This window comes from Salvia splendens, chromosome 21 (assembly GCF_004379255.2).
Source record: "Salvia splendens isolate huo1 chromosome 21, SspV2, whole genome shotgun sequence".
NCBI lineage: Eukaryota > Viridiplantae > Streptophyta > Magnoliopsida > Lamiales > Lamiaceae > Salvia > Salvia splendens.
The window spans coordinates 15,613,169-15,630,844 of NC_056052.1; the positions used below are offsets into that span (position 1 = coordinate 15,613,169).

A 17,676-nucleotide genomic window follows, 5' to 3' on the forward strand; every position below is an offset into this window, starting at 1 on the left:
CATAAAGAAATTATAAAATTTAAATCCTATTCTATTTAATTGAGGATTTAAATAATTCCCTTGTGCAATTCCCCTTAAATTTTCGGCCCTTACTTCATTTTTCCTAATTGGAGATTTAATTTATTTTGTTCCCTTGTTTATGGAATACTCATTGTTTTATTTCCTAAATTGTGGATTTATTTCTCTCCAAGTAAAAATATTAAAAACAAATTCCTTGTTTAATTGCCGCCCTAATTTTCGAAAATTAGGCTTCTTATAATTGTGGAATTTTTATTCATTAACCTATATTTTAATTCTCCACAATTTATTTATTTAATTTACTCATGGACTTAAACCTAGAATATAAATACCACTTAAACAAACCCTAGCCCCCACTCTCCCTCACCAAAATCGTCCACCCCTCTCCCTCTCTTTCCCTCACACGTTTAACCCTTGTTCTTTCAACCATTGAAGTTATTTTCAAGTGTCTCCGACGAATCGCATCGTTTAGTGTTTCTACCGATTCATTTTTGTCAAAGAAGGTATACTTGCTCACTTTTCCTCATTCCTTTCGTTTGAACCATGTTCTTGAATCCTACATGCATGTAGTGGGTGTAGGAACCATAGATCGCAAAGTTAATAGGTGGGAAAGTGAGTTTGCTTGAGAACTTTGATAGTTATGCGATTTTTGATTGAATTGTGTGAAGTTTGATTTGAATCTTTGGTGAATGATCTAAGTTTATGTGCAAACATGTTTAAGAGAGTCTTATCAAGCATGATGGTGTGTTATAAGCATGAGAATTTGTGTTTGGATGATTGGGAAAGAAACCTTAATTTCGAAATTGTGAGTCTGAAATCTGTGACGTTCGAACAGTATTTCCTGATGTGTGATTGACCTAACAAACGATTGAATTTTGGTATGAAAATTTTACTGAGTGAATTTCGAGGTGTGCTCTGTGTCTCGTATAAGCTTCAGCCCTTTTTTGTCTAAAAATGCATTTTTGAAAAATGTTTGAAGTCGACTGCGCAATTCTGTCAGTAACGTGTGTTCTCGACCAGAAAGTTTCGAAATATTTTTGACCGACTAAATGACCTCTGATTGATATGATTCTTGAACTATATGAAATTTTGAAGTGTCCTATGAGTCTTGTAAAAATTTCAGCCTTTTTGGACATCGTATGAATTTATGATGAATTTTTCAAATAAACTGTGCAATGCTGCCAGAATTTTTATATTCCGACCAGAGAGTTGTATTAATGTTTTTACTGATCAAATGACATGATTTAAGTGTGAAAATTTACCTGAATGAACTTGAATGTTTCTACTGTGTTGTGCCAAAAGTTTAGCTTCATATGAGGTCGGATGAATTTTTGGTGATTTTTACAAACCAACCGCACAGTTCTGTCAGTTTTGCTGATATGTGAAAATATCACTTATTGCTAAGTTTTGATGAATTACTTGGTGCATGTATGATTTGAGAAGGTATCCTATGATGTGATAATGTGTGACGTGTTGAGAATTTTATGACATGTCCTCTTTGTGTTGGTGAATGATGGGATGGGTGAGAGAACGATAAAAAGGAACAATAAGACATGCATGATAATATAAACTTATGGAAGGCTGATTGTGTTGTCGTTGACAAGGGTGATTGTGTATACGTGAGCTTGCGGAACGAGAGTTGCCATAAGTTGGAATTTGATTTATTAAGCGAACGAGGTGGGCTTTCTTTTCAAACCTCTTTAGTATGTGGCGTCATAAGGGTGGTTGAACTATTATGTCATGCCATGTTTTTGTTTGTGAGATTGTTGCCTGATGCCTAGTTCGTCTGAGCTTGCTCCGTTAGGCTATAGGGCTGTGTTGTGAAACGAATTCGGGTCTGAGTAGGGCCGTAAACCCTATCAAGCTGTGCACACTGGTGGGATCGTGAGCCGTCCTTGCTAGTCGGCCGGTCTCGTGGGCGAATAGTGTGGCCACACTTTCGTCGCACTGCGATACGAAGATTGTGATTGATGGATTGATGTGAAAAGTGGGGAGATAAATTGTCTGGCCAGACTTGAAATGTTTTGTGTTCTCGTGATATTTTCTTGCTATCTAAAACTCGAGATCACTGGTATGAATGACATAATTATATTAAAAATGTTTTCGGCATGAGCCCATTGAGTACAATAAGTACTCAGCCCTGCATATTATTTTTCTTATGTGCAGGTTGAGCAGGATGTTGCGGAGGATGTTGAGCCAGCCTTAGAATGCGTTGTGTCTTCATACATAGGCGTGATCCTTGACTCTCTCTTTAAACCTTATTTCCGCTGCTATGTTTTTGAACTATGTTTCACTACTTTAATTCTTTTTTTCCGTACTGTGTTTGAGCATGTGTAGTCGTGTTAGGTTTTTAAACGTTTATTTACATTAATGTCTGAAAATGGTGTTCTTTCCCGTGAAGTAAACTAAATGTTTTTCTTAGAAGTTAATTTGGTTTTTGATACTTAATTATCTTTTTTTTTTCCGCTGCTATCTTTTAAAGGTATTTATTGTGAGTCGTTTTCATCGAATAGAAAGGTTATATTTTTAAACTCCTTTAAATTAAAGTGTTTTCATTCTTCTAAGTTAATTGCGTTTTCATAAAAAGGCTACCCTTGCATGTTGTATCACGATCGCCGCGTTTGTAGTACCCCTAGTATGGCGGTCGTGACAGAGTGGTATCAGAGCTTCGTTCTTTCGCTCTGGTCCGAGAGTCTTCTTTTACTTTAAGTTTAATTAGTGAACCTTAGACTAGAAGTGTCACGAAGGCTCAACATCAACAGCATCACGCTCAACCAAGGAAAGTGAGGTATGTTTTAAGTTATTGATGAAATGAGGGAACGATGTATAAAGTTGAGAATGATATGATGAGGATGTTTTGGGCAAAAGTATGCATGAGCATGTAACTACGTGATGATGTGACGTTATTATCATGTTGAAATTTGAGTATAAATGATGTGAGGGCATAAATAAGTTGAATGTGAGCATGATTGGCATGATGATCTAAACACGTATTACATGTGTGAAAGTGATATTGTGATAGTGTGATTATGTGGAATATGAGCATGATTGGCAATATGATCTAAGCACGTGTTGTATGTGTGAATATGATATTGTTATGGTATGATTATGTGGGACATGAGCAAGATTGGTATTATGACCTAAGTATGTGTTATATGTGTGAAAGTGATGACGTAAGCATGTGAACATAGGAAGATGGAGTGTTTTATACGAAAGATGAAGATTGATGAGTTGTTTTGAGAATGTTGTAACTTTTTAAAAAAAATGTTTGTTTCAAACATATAGGTGAAGTGCATGGTGTCTGATTATGTGAAAAAAAACTTTGAGGTTGATGTTTTACAATGGTAATGACTAGTTGTTCATAGTGGAATTTGATTGACAAAACTATAACATGTTATGGAAAATTGTTGAAAATTTCGGAAAATCTTTGAACCTTGAACGAAAGCAAGTTAGTTCGTTTCTTTTGGGAAAATTTAGATCTGAAAGTAAATGAGGAATATGACGTAGTTATGCATGGCGATATACGTTTATGCATGTTGAATCTTTTGGTATGTGAATCATGTTTTAAGTGATGAATTATGAACGTAAAAGTGTGCGGTACTTTATGAAAGTGTTGATAGAAGAAAGTATGATGCTATGAACCTTGTTGCAAATATAGAATGCCCAAGATATCTGTTTGATCGAACGATATCGAACTTAGTTGTTACAACTACAATATCACTTTTCTGAGGGATAAGATAAATGGAAATATGTAGTGCGAATTCGAACTCCATTAGATAATTACAAATTCACCATCGTTTTCCTGAACGATAAGAATAAAGAGAATACGAAGAGACATTACGTACAAAAAGAACTTCAAGAGGAGATGCTAAATGATTTAATCCTACAACGAGGAGAACTCATACTTGTGATCCAATATGTAAACTCATTCTTGCGTCAAAAGTGGTGATGCGACGAGGACGACTGTAATAGCACGTTGGGAGCGCGAATAAAATTACGATGTTTTAAGAGAATGGTTTTTATAAGGTGCAAAGAATATTATGAAGATATGGATTTTGACTATAATTATTAGTGGCAACGATACGAAGAATCTCAGCGTGGAATCCACAGTTCCTAGAGCGATGTTACCAGTTTTGGCTCGCGAAAGATGAATGAGGAGGTGCAATTTTAATAGCTAGAACAAACTTTTTAATCAACAGTTCTTACTTGGATTCTAAGAAGTTGTCTTTCAGGACCTTTCAAATAATCGTGAGCCCTTGTCTATTTAACGTCTTGTTTCACTCACTCTTTGCAATAACGCATATTATTCCTTTTCATCCATTGATTCATAACTCACTTTCAGTTATTGGAAAGTGGAGTTTCCTTCATAACTTTGGACACCTGGATTGATTGTAGTCTTCCTTGACCTATTATTTACGAACAATATTTTGACCTTGTGAGCATTTGCTATTAAACTTCATCCCTAAGGCTGTTTGCAGTTATGTCCTTCAATATGTTCACATTTCACAGACATGCTTTCTATGGGATATTCTTCTTCGAACTATTTTTTTTCAGCCTTTCCTTTTGTAACCATGGCTGTGTCAAAGTTCTTTCTTACAGAGTGAAATTCCTTTGGTTATGTTCCACTATACGTATCATTTCCATATTGGAACTTTTCATTCTACAAAACATAGTTAAGGCCTACATTTTGTACCTTGCATTAACAAACTCAATCCACTAGATTTTCTTTCAAAACTTCCTTTGACCTTGGTAGCCTACTATGAGACTTGAGATTTAATTCGATTCCACCCTATATTCATGATCTATCTTATGTTCTTTCAAGCTCCGTGGAGATGATCATAACCAATTGTTGCAAGTTAGTGAGATCCGAAAGAGTCGAGCTAGAGATGTTGTTTTCTTGATTAATTCTGCAGCCTTTCTGCTTAAGACACTTTCAGCAGTGTTGCTACAATTTTGAAATCAGTTCATATCCAAGTAAGACTGCTTGATCAATTTTCGAGTTCTTAATGCTAGACTTGGAGGAAAGAGTGAGATTGAGCTTTTCGAATGCACTTTATGCGGACGTGTTTGTAGACATGTTGATTTGGGTTTGAGGGTGTCTTCACCTGTTGGAGGTTTGATTGATTTTGTGCAAACTTGCTCGAACATAGAGTTTGTGTTAGGAGAATAAGGAGTAGTGGCCCAACTTTTGCACGTTATGCCTTTGAAGAACGTAGACATAATCTTGGGAATGGATTGGCTTACCGAGAACCATGCGATGATTTACTGCAAGAAAAGACAGATTTCTTTTCAAGCCCCGGGCAAAGAGCCGACTATCTTGTATGGGATCTCCATGAACCGACGAACCTCCATAATCTCCGCATTGCAAGCAACTACTATGATAAGGAAAGGACGTCCGGCATATCTCGTATACTTGAATGGAGAGGAAAAGAAGGATTTGAGTGTGGAAGATGTGGTAGTAGTGCGAGATTTTCCTGATGTGTTTCCCAAAGCTTTGCCAGGACCGCCACCCGACAGACAGTTAGAGTTCACTATCGACTTAGAACCAGGGTCTGCGCCAGTGTCGAAGGTGCCATACCGCATGGCCCCTAAAGAGTTGGCAGAATTGAAGATTCAGTTGCAAGAACTGTTAGACTTGGGTTTTATTCGACCTAGTGTATCACTGTGGGGAGCGCCAGTGTTGTTCGTTAAGAAAAAGGATGGAACGATGAGGATGTGCATCGACTATCGTGAGCTCAACAAGATGACCTTGAAGAACAAGTACCCACTACCGAGGATTGATGATTTGTTTGACCAACTTCGAGGAACAGGCGTATTCTCGAAAATGGATTCGAGATCAGGGTATCATCAACTAAAGGTCCGACGAGAGGATGTACCTAAGACTGCTTTTCGCACTCGATATGGCCATTATGAATTCGTCGTGATGCCATTTGGGCTGACGAACGCCCCGGCTGTCTTCATGGATTTGATGAACCGAGTTTTTCACGAGTATCTCGACAAGTTCGTGTTAGTCTTCATCGACCATGTGTTAGTGTACTCGAAGAATGAGGAGGAACATGAAGGGCATCTACAAACAATGTTGGAAACGTTGCTAAAGGAGAAATTTTATGCCAAGTTTAGTAAGTGCAAGTTTTGGTTGACTCGACTGAACTTTCTTGGTCATGCAGAGTTGGAAATTGCCCAAAACGCCGAGTGAAATCCGTAGTTTCTTGGGATTGGTGGGATACTATCGACGGTTCATTGAAGGATTCTCTAAGATTGCGAGACCGATGACGCAACTGTTAAAGAAAGGAATCAAGGTGGTCTGGACGCCAGAGTGCGAGGCGAGTTTCCAACTGTTGAAAGAGAAGTTGACTACAGCACCAGTCCTAGCGGTACCAGAACCCGACAAGGACTTCGCCGTCTATACGGATGCGTCGAAAGTGGGACTAGGATGCGTGTTAATGCAAGATGGGAAAGTAATAGCATATGCTTCCCGACAGTTGAGACCGAATGAGTTGAACTTTCCGACTCATGATTTGGAGTTAGCAGCAGTGGTGCATGCACTGAAAATTTGGAGACACCATCTCTATGGAGTGAGATGCGAAATCTATACGGATCACAAGAGTCTCAAGTACTTCTTCGAGCAGAAGGAGCTAAACATGCGACAGCGACGTTGGTTAGAGATTGTGAAGGATTATGACTGTGGTATTCATTATCACCTGGGCAAGGCGAACGTAGTAGCCGATGCTTTGAGTAGGAAGAACCAACCGCAATTGGCTTATGTCCTAACGCAAGAGGAAGCATTGATTCACGAGTTCGACAAGATGAGATTGGAAATAGTGAAAGCACCCGAGACAGTAGAAGCAAGATTGGCGACGCTAGTGATTCAACCAGATTTGAGGACCAAGCTCATAGAAGCCCAACGACGTGATGAGAAGTTGGAAGATGTACGTGCGAAGGTGAGAGCCGAGAAGCTTGATCATTACCGTGAGGAGGCGGATATTGCCTTGACGTACGATGGACGATTCTGTGTGCCGAGCGATGAGACGTTAAAGGAGGAGATTTTGAGTGAAGCGCACGACACGCCTTATACTGCTCACCCAGAAGCACGAAGATGTATCGAGATTTGAAGCAACATTTTTGGTATAATGGAATGAAGGGAGATGTAGCGTCATATGTGGAACGATGTCTAGCATGCCAACAAGTGAAGGCCTTACACCAACGGCCATATGGGAAGTTGCAACCACTCGAAATTCCCGAATGGAAGTGGGAGCATCTAGTTATGGATTTCGTGACGGGTTTGCCGAAGTCACAGAAGGGCAACACTGCGATTTGGGTGATCATCGATCGACTAACGAAAAGCGCGCACTTTTTACCAATTCGAATTACTTATGGCGCGGACAAGTTAGCAAAGTTGTACGTGAATGAGATTGTGCGTTTGCATGGAGTGCCAAAGACTATTGTGTCCGACCGCGATACGAAGTTCACATCGAAGTTTTGGATGAGTTTGCAGCGTGAATTGGGCACACAACTGAATTTCAGCACCGCTTATCACCCGCAATCGGATGAGCAGTCAGAGAGGACGATTCAAACGCTTGAGGATATGCTGCGAGCCGTTGTCTTAGATCGAGGGGAAAGTTGGGAAACTGTTCTACCGTTGGTTGAATTCACCTACAACAACAGCTACCAAGCGACGATCGATATGGCCTCGTATGAAGCCTTGTATGGCAGGAAGTGTCAATCCCCACTTTATTGGGATGAAGTCGGCGAGAGGAAGATGCTAGGCCCTGACGCGATAAAGGAGATGGCTGAAATTGTGCATCAAATCCGCGCAAGGATCAAGGAAGCTCAAGATAGGCAGAAGTCGTATGCTGATGTGCGTCGAACGGAAATCAAATTCGACGTTGGTGACAAGGTGTTCTTGAAGGTATCCCCGACGAGAGGAGTTGTGAGGTTTGGAGTGAAAGGCAAGCTGAAACCGCGTTTTGTAGGACCGTATGAGATTATTGATGAAGTAGGTCCTGTTGCGTACCGATTGGCGTTACCTCCCAGCTTTGGGAACGTGCACAACGTGTTCCATGTGTCGCAGTTGCGCAAGTACGTGTTCGACCCCAAGCATGTGATCCATCAAGAGGAAGTGATCCTAACCCCCGACATGAGCTACGAGGAAAGGCCTGAGGCAATCCTAGATCGGAAGGTACAAGAGTTACGAAACAAATCGATAGCGTCCGTGAAGGTGTTGAGGAAGCACCATGGTCCCGAGGAAGCCACGTGGGAGTTAGAAGATAAAATGAAAGAAAAGTTTCCCGAGTTATTTTTGTGAGACGATCAAATTTCGGGACGAAATTTCTGTTTAGAGGTGAAGAATGTAACATCCCAAATTTTTGTGACTCTTTTTATATGTTTATTTGAAATTTTCAATTATGAAACTTTTATTTCTATGAGATTAAGTGAATTGCGTGAAATAATTGTCGTGAGTGATGTGGAATGAAGTGCGTGATATTTTATATTTTCCAATGTGGGGAAAATAATTAGTAGGATCATGCATTTATATTTTTCGAGCCAATTCATGGGAATTTTCGGCCCTTCCTAATTATTAATATAGTATTTCATTTCTTGGATTTAATTAATTGTTGTGGGATATCTATCCAAATTAAATCCAAACCAAATGATCCCTAAATGGTGCTACATGAAATTCGAACTCTAGCCTATTATCCTTGGGAGTTTCGAAAATCTCCAATTTAAAATAGGAGGATGAATTATTTTCTTTGATTTAATTGGTGCTTTGTTGACTCCTTTCTTTTGAATTAAATCCAATTAAAACATGCCACCTATTATTTCTTCACCCAAAATAAATAGAGAGTTGAAATATTTCCTTGACTATTTAAGCCTAATAATTTTCAGCCCCTTCACTAATTTTTGGAGGATAATTTATTTGTTTCCTATTTTGTGGGATCCCTTTTTATTCAATTAAATACCATACTAATACCTATGCCAAATTAATTGGGGATGTGAACATTTCCTTATGTTGTATCCTTCATGTCACACGCCCTACACTAGTATTTTTCCTTGTGAGAATATAATTATTTGTTACCTATTTTATGAGAGCCTTTTTCCCATAAAGAAATTACCAAATTTAAATCCTATTCTATTTAATTGAGGATTTAAATAATTCCCTTGTGCAATTCCCCTTAAATTTTCGGCCCTTACTTCATTTTTCCTACTTGGATATTTAATTTATTTTGTTCCCTTGTTTATGGAATACTCATTGTTTTATTTCCTAAATTGTGGATTTATTTCTCTCCAAGTAAAAATATTAAAAACAAATTCCTTGTTTAATTGCCGCCCTAATTTTTGAAAATTAGGCTTCTTATAATAGTGGAATTTTTATTCATTAGCCTATACTTTAATTCTCCACTATTTATTTATTTAATTTACTCATGGACTTAAACCTAGAATATAAATACCACTTAAACAAACACCCTAGCCCCCACTCTCCCTCACCAAAATCGTCCACCCCTCTCCCTCTCTTTCCCTCACACGTTTATCCCTCCTTTCCCACTCTTTCTCTCCAAAAATCCTCCAATCAAGCCTTGTTCTTTCAACCATTGAAGTTATTTTCAAGAGTCTCCGACGAATCGCATCATTTATTGTTTCTACCGATTCATTTTTGTCAAAGAAGGTATACTTGCTCACTTTTCCTCATTCGTTTCGTTTGAACCATGTTCTTGAATCCTACATGCATGTAGTGGGTGTAGGAACCATAGATCGCAAAGTTAATCGGTGGGAAAGTGAGTTTGCTTGAGAACTTTGATAGTTATGCGATTTTTTATTGAATTGTGTGAAGTTTGATTTGAATCTTTGGTGAATGATCTAAGTTTATGTGAAAACATGTTTAAGAGAGTCTTATCAAGCATGATGGTGTGTTATAAGCATGAGAATTTGTGTTTGGATGATTGGGAAAGAAACCCTAATTTCGAAATTCTGAGTCTGAAATCTGTGACGTTCAAATAGTATTTCCTGATGAGTGATTGACCTAACAAACGATCGAATTTTGGTATGAATATTTTACTGAGGGAATTTCGAGGTGTGCTCTGTCTCTCTTAAAAATATCAGCCCTTTTTGTCAAAAAATGAATTTTTGAAAAATGTTTGAAGTCGACTGCGCAATTCTATCAGTAACGTGTGTTCTCGACCAGAAAGTTTCGAAATCTTTTTGACCAACTAAATGACCTCTGATTGATGGGATTCTTGAACTATGTGAAATTTTGAAGTGTCTCATGAGTCTTGTAAAAATTTCAGCCTTATTGGACATCGTATGAATTTATGATGAATTTTTCAAATAAACTGTGCAATGCTGCCAGAATTTTTATATTCCGTCCAGAGAGTTGTATTAATGTTTTGACTGATCAAATGACATGATTTGACTGTGAAAATTTACCTGAATGAAATTGAATGTGTCTACTGGGTTGTGACAAAATTTTAGCTTTATATGAGGTCGGATGAATGTTTGGTGATTTTTACAAACCAACCGCACAGTTCTGCCAGTTTTGCTGATATGCGAAAATATCACTTATTGCTAAGTTTTGATGAATTACTTGGTGCATGTATGATTTGAGAAGGTATCCTATGATGTGATTATGTGTGACGTGTTGAGAATTTTATGACATGTCCTCTTTGTGTTGGTGAATGATGGGATGGGTAAGAGAACGATAAAAAGGAACAATAGGACATGCATGATAATATAAACTTATGGAAGGCTAATTGTGTTGTCGTTGACAAGGGTGATTGTGTATACGTGAGCTCGAGGAACGAGAGTTGCCATAAGTTGGAATTTGATTTGTTAAGCGAACGAGGTTAGCTTTCTTTTCAAACCTCTTTATTTTCCGAAAATAGTATGTGGCGTTATAAGGGTGGTTTAACTATTATGTCATGCCATGTTTTTGTTTGTGAGATTGTTGCCTGATGCCTAGTTCGTCTGAGCTTGCTCTGTTAGGCTATAGGGCTGCGTTGTGAAACGAATTCGGGTCTGAGTAGGGCCGTAAACCCTATCAGGCCGTGAACACTGGTGGGATCGTGAGTCATCCTTGCTAGTCGGCCGGTCTCGTGGGCGAATAGTGTGGCCACACTTTCGTCGCACTGCGATACGATGATTATGATTGGTGGATTGATGTGAAAAGTGGGGAGATAAATTGTCTGGCCAGACTTGAAATGTTTTGTGTTCTCGTGATATTTTCTTGCTATCTAAAACTCGAGATCACTGGTATGGATGACATAATTATATTAAAAATATTTTCGGCATGAGCCCATTGAGTACAACAAGTACTCAGCCCTGCATATTATTTTTCTTATGTGCAGGTTGAGCAGGATGTTGCGGAGGATGTTGAGCTAGCCTTAGGATGCATTGTGTCTTCATACATAGGCGTGATCCTTGACTCTCTCTTTAAACCTTATTTCCGCTGCTATGTTTTTGAACTATGTTTCACTACTTTAATTCTTTTTTTCCGTATTGTGTTTGAGCATGTGTAGTCGTGTTAGGTTTTTAAACGTTTATTTACATTAATGTCTGAAAATAGTGTTCTTTCTCGTGAAGTAAACTAAATGTTTTTCTTAGAAGTTAATGTGGTTTTTGATACTTAATTATCTTTTTTTTTCCGCTGCTATCTTTTCAAGTTATTTATTGTGAGTCGTTTTCATCGAATAGAAAGGTTATATTTTTAAACTCCTTTAAATTAATGTGTTTTCATTCTTTTAAGTTAATTACGTTTTCATAAAAAGGCTACCCTTGCTTGTTGTATCACGATCGCCGCGTTTGTAGTACCCCTAGTATGGGCGGTCGTGACACTAACAATAGCCTAGCCACAACACTCAAAATTATATAAAACAAATAATTAACAGTCACACAAAATACGGAATTAAATTTACGACACAGATACGGGAAAATTCAATTATATTATTAAAATTAAAAAGTACATTAATTAAAAAAATTACATTAATTAAAAAAAAACCGCCTTCGTCTCATTCCTCGTCGCCTCCGTCACCGTCGCCCCCCAACCGTGCCGCGACGGCATTCAAATCGTCTCGCATGCTCACGAGCATTGCGTGAAGATAACTCTTCTCCTCGGGGTCAGTTGTCGTCTTCCAATCGGCTAAGGTCTTGGCCATCTGAGGCCGTGTTTGTTGACGCGCGAAGAAGGCGAGATTGGCTGTCGACTGGCCAACAGGGGGGATGCCGACTGGACCTCCTGGGACCCCCCGGCGACCCCCCTCGATTCCCGTTGCCCCGCCTTTCACCAGCCGGGCGAGTTCGGCGAGCGAACGATGGAGGGGACCCTCGGGGAGGTCATGGGAACTGCCACTGCTGCCGCTGTAATCATCGGTATAGTTCAGTCGCTGCTTCTTCGGCCAGCCAGCTTCGACACCTGCCCGGAACTTCTCGGAGTCTGTCAGCACCTCATAGCAGTTCCAGTAGGTGAACTCCTTATAGATCCCGGGCACGGGGAAGGCTTTCTCCGCTATCCTCCTGCTGTCCTCGTCAGTTTGGCCACTGCTCTGCATGCGGAGGGCATTGGCGTACAAGCCAGAAAATCTGGAGACCCCAGCCCTGATTCGGTCCCACACCTTCCGGCACTCCTTCCTGTTGCGTGGCCTCCCCTCCGGGCAAAATGCCTTGTAGGCTGCTATTTTGGCCCACAAGTTGACGATCCTCTGATTGTTCGAAGTGAGGGAATCATCGCAAACACTCACCCACGCCTTGGACAGCGTGACGTTCTCCGCATCCGTCCACTTCCTCCGTACCTGGCTGTCGTCATCAACCGGCTGCGAGGACTCGCCGACCCTTTTGCCCTTCCCCTTGCCCTTCTTCTTAAGGCCGCCCCGACCCCGCCCTACCCCCCCCTCCCGTTTGAACGGGAGTTTTCGGAACCTTGAGAAGATCAAACCCCAATTCCTCTAAGGAGAAAGCCTCAAATTGCGTGAACTGCATCTCCGATGGGGTCGATGTGTGCGAAGAAGCATTCGAAAAATCAAAACTGGGGCGATAGACGTTGTCCCCCCCCCCCCCCCCCCCCGGCGTCCCCTGCATCACGGGCTGCATCGCCGGTACCCCCTGGCATCATCTGCATCCCGGGTGCCCACCCCGACATCATCTGCATACCGGGATGCATTCCCAGTACTCCCTGTCATCCCGGCATACTAACCCCGCCTGCCATCCTGGGCATACTACCCCCGCCTGCCATCCCAGGCATCATATGCTGCCACGGGTACATGTTGTAGTACACGGGCATCAGACCCCGTCCACTTTCCACGGGTACCGAGGGAGTTTGAGACCCGCTCGTCACTGGAGTACCTTCATTGTTGTTATCCATTTCGTGTTGTTGCTCTTGTACAGAAATTAAGATAGAGAGAATACTTGTTAAAACAAGCGGTGCAAATGAAAATGACGTGCAAATAGCGTATATATAGTGTTTCGAAAATTAAATAAAAAAAATCAGCTCGCCAATTTGCCGATTTTTTCGTTGCAATGGCGGCCAGCGGATCGGCTAGCGCTCGGAAATCGGCGTGCATTTACCGATTTTTTCGCTGAAATTCGGGTAGCCGGTTACAATGGTTCGGCGAGCGGACCGGCTAGCGCCGGGGATCGGCTAGCCGGTCCGCTCGTTGCTATCGTGGATGCTCTAAAACTTTATATTCTCATTTATTAATGTGTATCTATCGGCTAGCCGGTCCGCTCGTCGCTATCGTGGATGCTCTAAAACTTTTTATTCTCATTTATTAATATGTATCTATCGGCTAGCCGGTCCGCTCGTCGCTATCGTGGATGCTCTAAAACCTTATATTCTCATTTATTAATGTGTATCTTGTGTGAATCAAGATGATCGGACATGTGGCATTTGTGTAGCCCGTAGAGTGGACATTTGGATTAGGGCTGGGGAAAAATATCGAAAAAAGATATATCGCTCGTATCGTATTGAAAAATATAAAAAAGTATCGAATTTTCGGTATATCATAATTTTTGATACGATACGGTATCGTATCGTAAGTTTTCGATACGATAACGATATGAGTTTCCTTATATCGCGATATATCGTTTTATATCGAATATATGATATATATCGATATTTTCGATATATCGAATTATATTGAAAATCAATACATATTGAATTATCGATATATACCGTATATATCAAAATATATTGAAATTCAATATATTTTTGAATTAATTTTTGTGTTATTTTTCAATTTTGAAATTATATTTTTTTGATATACAGATATTTGAAACGGTACGATATTTCGGTATATCGTATAGATCTTTAATATATCATTCTAAACGATATATCGAATTTCGGTACGATATATCGAAATATTGATACAATAATGATATTGATATAATCCATATCGAAAGTTTGATATATCGAAACTTTCGATACGATAACGATATGAAATTCTTTCATACCGATATTTTCGATACGATATACGATACAATGTTTTCGATACGATATATCGTATCGACCCACCCCTAATTTAGATGGCACCACCAAAATTATGATTGCCGCTTCACTTGATAAAAAACAAACACCGATCTCAAGAATCCTCATCTCAAAGCCAAAAATGGGTGATCGGTTCTTCCCAAATGAAATGCCCGCTTACGTCCCATAAACTCAGTCATCCACCGCCGAATTTGATGATTCACTCACAAAAGCTTCTCCATCTTCCACTCAATATTCTGTCCGATCGCCTCAAGAAAGACGCCTTGGACATCAAGCATACAGTTGTTGAAAACGTGTAAAATTTGAAAAGGTTAGGCCTTTGGCCTTTCTTCTCCAAATGCATTATGTGATGCCTTAATGCCATGACTCTTCATGTAGGCTCACATATCCTATAAATAGATGGAGTTTTAGGAGAAGAGCACACACCAACAAAAAGCATTCTCTCTTCTCTCTAGCTCAAGCATTCTAGTGTGCATCTTATGAGCATTGCATTGCTCGGTTCTCGCCTCCAATTCAAGTTCGCCGGAGCCTACGAGTTTGAGGTGCTTCAACTCGATAGGAGGAAAGTCATTTCATCTTTGGGGACATTACGCCAATCCGTGAGCACTAGCCGGGGCGTATTTCGTCTTGCGGAGAGAGGGTCACCTCGACTTGAAGAAGAATATAGTTTGCATCTTGTTCCTTTTATTGTAATTACTTTGTTTTACTTACCTTCCAGTTTTTGGTTCTTTTGTAATAACAAGAGTTTGCCCGTCTAAAAGGCTTTACTATTTCCAACAATCGCAAGACGAAATATTGTACTCTTGTTGAAATCATGTCGACCGATGCTGGAGGAAACATGAAATTCAAAGCTAGAATAAAGCAACGAACGGTCGCAATGTCGATGCGCTATTCTCTTGAGAATGATGTTTATCGTTTGTCATTTGACAAGCAAGACCAATTTAGATTTGGTAGTAGTAATTGGGATGCATGGGTTAATGAATATACCAATGCACATTTGGTTCAATATAATTGTGTACTTATTGTTGGATACAATACTGTACAAATTATTTGAACGTGTTGTTATAAACAACAAAGATCACGAGGTGATCACAGTGGTCTCCGACGTGGACCATGGTAATAATCCAAATGAATGGTTTGTTGATACGGGTACCACATGTCATGTGTGCTCCGAGAGAAGCGTTTTTTCTACTCACAAATCTGTTGGAGGTAGAAAAGTACGTATGGGAAACCAAGCCTCTTCCGAGGTGGTTGGTGTGGGTAATGTGTTCCTAAAATTAGGATCCGGAAAGGTTCTTACCCTCAAGGATGTGCTGCATGTCCCAGACATCCGAAATAATTTGGTGTCAGGCTCACTTCTAGTAAATCATGGATTTTCACTAGAATTTGAGTGTGAAAAGGTTATATTAACCAAGTATGAAAAGTTCATAGGTGAAGGTCACCTAGTGAATGGGTTTTTTGAGCTGAATGTTACGGTCATTCACCGTGGAAAAGGATTAAGAAATAAGGAAGATGACACATCCTCTTATTTGCTTGAGTGCTCTGATTTATGGCATAAAAGATTGGGACATGTAAATCTAAATGCTATAAAAAGATTAGTAAATCTTAATTTACTAAAAGTAGATAAGTTTAACTCACAAGAAAAATGTGAAGTTTGTGTTGAAGCGAAAATGACCAAGCTATCGTTTCGCTCGGTAGAACGGAGCACAAAACCTCTAGAGTTAATCCATACAGACGTATGTGATTTAAAATTTGTGCAAACTAGAGGTGGTAAAAAGTACTTCATCACATTTATAGATGATTGCACAAGATATTATTACCTTTACTTATTCAGAAGTAAAGATGAGGCAATTGAAGCGTTTAAAGACTTCAAAAATGAAGCCGAAAATCAACTTAATTGTCGAATTAAGTGTGTTCGCAGTGATAGAGGTGGTGAGTATGTTGCCCCGTTTGCATAATTATGTCATGCAAGTGGTATAATTCACCAAACAACGGCTCCATATTCTCCCCAGTCAAATGGAGTTGCTGAACAAAAAAATAGAACACTTAAAGAGATGATGAATGCTCTGTTGATTAATTTTGGTTTATCCCAGAACATGTGGGGGGAGGCTGTGTTAATAGCGAATCATATCCTGAATAAAATTCCACTAAAAAATGGGGATGTGACTCCTTATGAGTTGTGGAAAGGGAAGAAACCTTCATATTCATACCTCAAAGTGTGGGGGTGTTTAGCGAAGGTAGAAGTGCCACCTCCGAAACAAGTTGCAATAGGCCCTAAAACAGTCGATTGCATCTTTATTGGCCATGCACTTAATAGTAGTGCTTATCGTTTCCTAGTCCAAAGGTCAGTTGTGCCTGGCGTGGCTGAAGGAACAACGATTGAGTCAAGGAATGCTATATTCTTTGAGAATGTATACCCTTGCAAGAGGCAAGAGGATCGTTCTAGTGAAAGAATGATGGATGAATCCACTAGTTCTAATCCTCCAAAAAGGACGAGGTCAAGTCCTGAGGATGTTGAACCAAGACGTGGTAAAAGAGTTAAAGTTGCTAAAACATTTGGTCCTGACTTCATAACTTTTATGTTGGATGACGAACCAAAGTCATTGACGGAAGCTATCAACAGTGAAATTGAATCCATCATGAGAAATAACACTTGGGTGTTAGTAGACTTGCCTGAAGGCTGTAAGCCTTTAGGGTGCAAGTGGATTCTGAAAAGGAAATATAAGCCCGATGGTACTATAGATAAGTACAAAGCTCGCATAGTTGTCCAAGGCTTTAAGCAGAAAGAAGGGTATGACTTTTTTGATACCTATTCACCTGTTACGAGAATCACTTCCATTCGGGTGCTTCTAGCGATTGCTGCTTTGCACAATCTTGAGATTCACCAAATGGATGTGAAAACTGCATTTCTAAATGGTGATCTGGAAGAAGAAATATATATGGAACAACCCGAAGGGTTTGTTGTGCCTGGGCAAGAGCGTAAAGTATGCAAACTGGTAAAGTCATTATATGGGTTGAAGCAAGCAACATTACAATGGCATTTGAAATTTGACAACGTGATGTTGACAAATGGATTCACTATCAATGAGTGTGATAAGTGTGTTTACATAGATAACGGGTTTGTTATTGTGTGTCTGTATGTTGATGATATGTTGATAATGGGCAGCAATAGTGTCATTATTAACGAG

General features: G+C 39.8%; 1 pseudogene; it reads left to right on the plus strand.

Annotated features, from left to right (window-relative positions):
- The first annotated feature begins 5,395 nt into the window (after positions 1–5,395).
- LOC121784277 overlaps positions 5,396–17,676 on the plus strand; it is a 60,944-nt pseudogene continuing 48,663 nt past the window's right edge.